The 4,122-nt window shown below is 33.2% G+C and overlaps 1 long non-coding RNA gene across 1 annotated transcript; it reads right to left on the bottom strand.

Moving 5' to 3' along the window:
• Window positions 1–270: 270 nt before the first annotated feature.
• Window positions 271–3,471, bottom strand: LOC136275273 (uncharacterized). Its single transcript, XR_010713821.1, has 2 exons — window positions 2,832–3,471; window positions 271–571 (listed from the first exon to the last, which is right to left on the bottom strand). It is a non-coding gene; the product is annotated as an uncharacterized lncRNA (long non-coding RNA).
• Between the last annotated feature and the right edge of the window lie 651 nt (window positions 3,472–4,122).

Raw genomic sequence — 4,122 nt, 5'->3', positions numbered from 1 at the left:
AGACAGATCGAGTTGATTTCCATGAAATATTTTCAAGTTTGACATGTTTTTCTAGTTTTTTTTATGCATATATACCTTAGAAAGGTAGAAATATGTTGTTTCTTGTTCATTTCAAAAGTAATTATCATAGCAGATGTTATTTCAAAGTCAAATGTACATTTACATATCCTACATGTAATCTTAATGCAGACAATTAAATAGAGGGGGGGGGGGATTTTTCAATTATGTAAACACATCTAAATATCTTTATGAAATAAAAAATAAAGGAAACATAATTGCATACTTTTATTGAAAAACAAATTTTCACAGCAATTATGAATTTCTTTATAAACAGCCTTAATTTTGTTTTCATAATTTCTTATCAAACACAAACCACAACATGGCATGATGCTTTCTTCAAGTTCCATTATTGTTCATGCATTATCGGATTTAATTTGAATTACCGGTAAATAGTCTGTAGAACACAAGGAATATGCATGTGGATAGAGGTGACAGGTTAATCTCAGGAGCTGACCCACAAGAATCAACAGGTACCGGTAAAAGCCATGTGGTAACAAGAGTCTGTTTTGAGCTGAAATAAAAAAAAAATAATTAGCTGTGTTTACATACATGTACTAGTAATAGCTGTGTTTACATTAACATATGCATAGTATATCTGGAAAAAATACACTGACCATGCAGTGTAAAAGGTATGACATATCCCAATACATGACATAACATTTAGGCAGTACAAGATCAAAAATTTGCATATCAAGTCATAATATAATATTAAAAAATTTTCATAGGTATAAACACTTATCAAATTGAGAGAGAGAGAGTTTGAGAGAGAGAGAGTTTATTACCATACTTGTAGTGCAACAGTCAATATTTCAATTCGTAAATTACAAACGAATATTACCCACCGAACAGCGTCAAAGTACATGTACTGGTATTAGCTTCTGGTATACCATTTTTTATCAATTCTACTGTGTTTTTTTTTTTGGCAAATAAATTTAGCGAGGGTTTTTGCTTATTTTCTTATAAATCACATGTTTTAAAAACAATACTATGTGTAATAAGCATAAACATGTATGAGTAAACTTAATGAAGAATTTTTAATAGATTATTTTTCACAGAATGTGGTACATTACATGTATGTCAATCTTTATAAAACTAGCGTATATTTCGTGCGCCATAAATTGCAAGTTTTTTGTAAATATCATTTACTTGCATGATAGGTATATATGGTCTAACCAAAATTTTCTTCATAAAGCTACAGCTGTATGTACCACATATATGTTTTGTCACAAGTATACATTTAAAAAAAAAAAAACCCAAATTCCAACAGTTGAAATAAACTCAACTCATTCTCTGATAAGTTCATTGTGTTTTGTGCGTGCATATCTTATTTGTCTGCTGCAACAGCAGCCAATCAGCGGTAAGCTGAATCCACAAAAAGAAAGTTTGTGTTTTAGGAGCGGGTAAATTGTTTATGCGACACTGTCAAGAAAACCACACCAAATAATAACAAGAAACATAAATATTCACTTATATGTATTGTGTTGTAAAGTAAAGGTTTTTAACACTTATTGCATCTTGCAAAACATGTGATGACCCTTAATCATCTGTCATATATCTGATATACATGTATATGTAAAAGATGGGAGAAATAACGACGGAACAAACTGGGATTCGAACCTGGCCCTCTGAATCTCTAGTCAAGTGCTCTACCAACTGAGCTACATGTATCTGGCACCGGTATTCAAACCAGTCTGACCGTCACATTCCTTCCCCCTTAAATGATCTTCACCCTCGAAGATCACCCCTGGCAGGAGTTAACCTGTTAGTTCCAGGGGTTGGTCACAACACCAATATTGTAACAGGATGGGAGAAATAATGAAGGACCAAACCGGGATTTGAACCTGGGCCCCCTGAATCTCTAGTCAGGTGTTCTACCAACTGAGCTATCTGGCACTGGTATTCAAACCGGTCTGATCATCACATATATAAAGAATTATTTTAAACAATGTTGTTCAATAAAAAATAACACGCGCAACCTTCAGTTTTTGTCTGTAATTAATCAATATTGGCGTGCGATCAGTTCTCGCCGAGTACCATTTCTCACCAGTGCATTCACTGCATCGTTACGTCATTTTATCAACACATAAAATTATATACGAAAATATGATGTAACAGTGCACCAGCGAGAAATGGTCCTCGGCGAGAACTGCTTGCAGGCCAGTACTGCCAGTAGTCAGATTAAAAAAAGAGAATAAAAAATTACATTTAAAACATTAACAAGGACAATTTAAGTACACATCATAACTGCTAAACAAGAAAAATTATGTGAACTGGTAGAATAGTACGCATAGTTCTAACTTGTAACCTACATGTACAAGTACATGTACCGGGTACCCGTTGGTCTGCTAAACCTTTCTAATGATACAATGATTGGCATCATAAAGATATTAAAGTCATGTTTTAACTCTGAAGTCTGAAGTATACAATTTTATTTACTTGAAGTTATGTCTACAGGATATTCATGACTACATTTGGAGTCTTCTGCACAAGAATATATGATATGTTTCTAATTAGACCCTGCTTTGAATATTGAGTTGAAATTCACAATCTGTTATTTTTTTAAATAGATAAATTCAGTTACCCTTTCCAGTCCCCCATGAACCTCGAGCGAGTCTAAACATCCATGAAACATGTAAAAATTACACGTTAGTAAACAAACACCCACACCATAACAAAAACAAACAGTGTGCACGTACTTACATGTACATCTATACTATAAACTAAATTTTAACTTTAACTTTTTTAAACTTTAAAAGGAGTAAAAGCCTCACCTTCTTCAGTAACATCCACATAAATCACACACTTTAATGTCCATCTTTTCTCCTTTATTACTCGTAGCTTATCAACGGCTGATCGTCAACAGAAGTGTGGCTGTCAGAATTTCCTCGTAAACGATTCACACGAGAAAAATATCCTCCTTAAACAAATATGTAGTATTGTTCCCTGTGCATGTTCATATGTTTCACAGTAAATTGAAAATGCATTTGTACATCGAAAGAATACACAACTTCTCTTCTGCATTACGGCTCTCTCTTTTCTACAATGCCGTTCGTTAGGCCTACTGTTTACATTCGGCGCGCGCGCGGGGGTTACAAACAGGGGCGCCCCGACAAATAGTTGCACATAGAACGTTAAAATAATGTGTGTTCATTGAATTCATAAATGATATAGATGAAAAAAATGAAATTGAATCACAACTATTTATCTAAGACGCAACACAACGTAATGCAGTAAATGCCTGGGCCTTAAAGTGGCATTTGTTCGCTTGTGTGTCTATGTAGACAAATTAACTCGTTCATGTAACGTTACGATTCACACATATTTGTTTTATGAAATTTGAAAAAAATAGGGCACAGAACTTTTTAAATTTGATACCAAATGACATTATTTAATATATTAACAATAACTGAATTAATTTCTTTTCATAAAATGATAACGATGTTTGCTATTAGAAAAATACGTGTATGAGCTGCTGACCCCTAATTACAGGGGCCAGCCCTTTTTTCTTAATTTTAAATGAAAGCTCTCATTATTCTTAACAACTTTTGTTCTATATGTATTAACAAATTATTTTTAGTTTAAAGGTTATTATACAAAAAGCAACAAAATTTCAGACCCCCCAAAACCTTAAACTTTACCGGCAAATAGCTTAAAAACTAAAAAACATTTTGCCAAAATGTTCATGCCAGCAAAACTATAAAATGTTACCAACAATCCTGCTAAATTTCATGCAACTATCTTTTGTAGTTCCCGAGATCAACTCTGGACAAAAGACCCCCCAATTTTCAATTAAAGGGCAATAACTCATAACCGGAAGTGAATTTTAAAAATTTGAAAAAAATGTCCCGAGATATTAACATTGTCTACATACCCTGAAAGTTTCATAACAATCAGACAACAAATGTACGAGAAATGGCCTACACAAAATTTGCGGATAAAAAAAAAAAATAATAATAAGAAACAGTAGAATAACAGAAGGGTTTTCCGTTGAAAAACGGAAAACCCTAATAATAAGAAACAGTAGAATAACAGAAGGGTTTTCCGTTGAAAAACGGAAAACCC

Source organism: Magallana gigas, chromosome 5, assembly GCF_963853765.1.
Source record: "Magallana gigas chromosome 5, xbMagGiga1.1, whole genome shotgun sequence".
Taxonomy (NCBI): Eukaryota; Metazoa; Mollusca; class Bivalvia; order Ostreida; family Ostreidae; genus Magallana; species Magallana gigas.
This window is presented reverse-complemented; position numbering and strand designations above follow the sequence as displayed.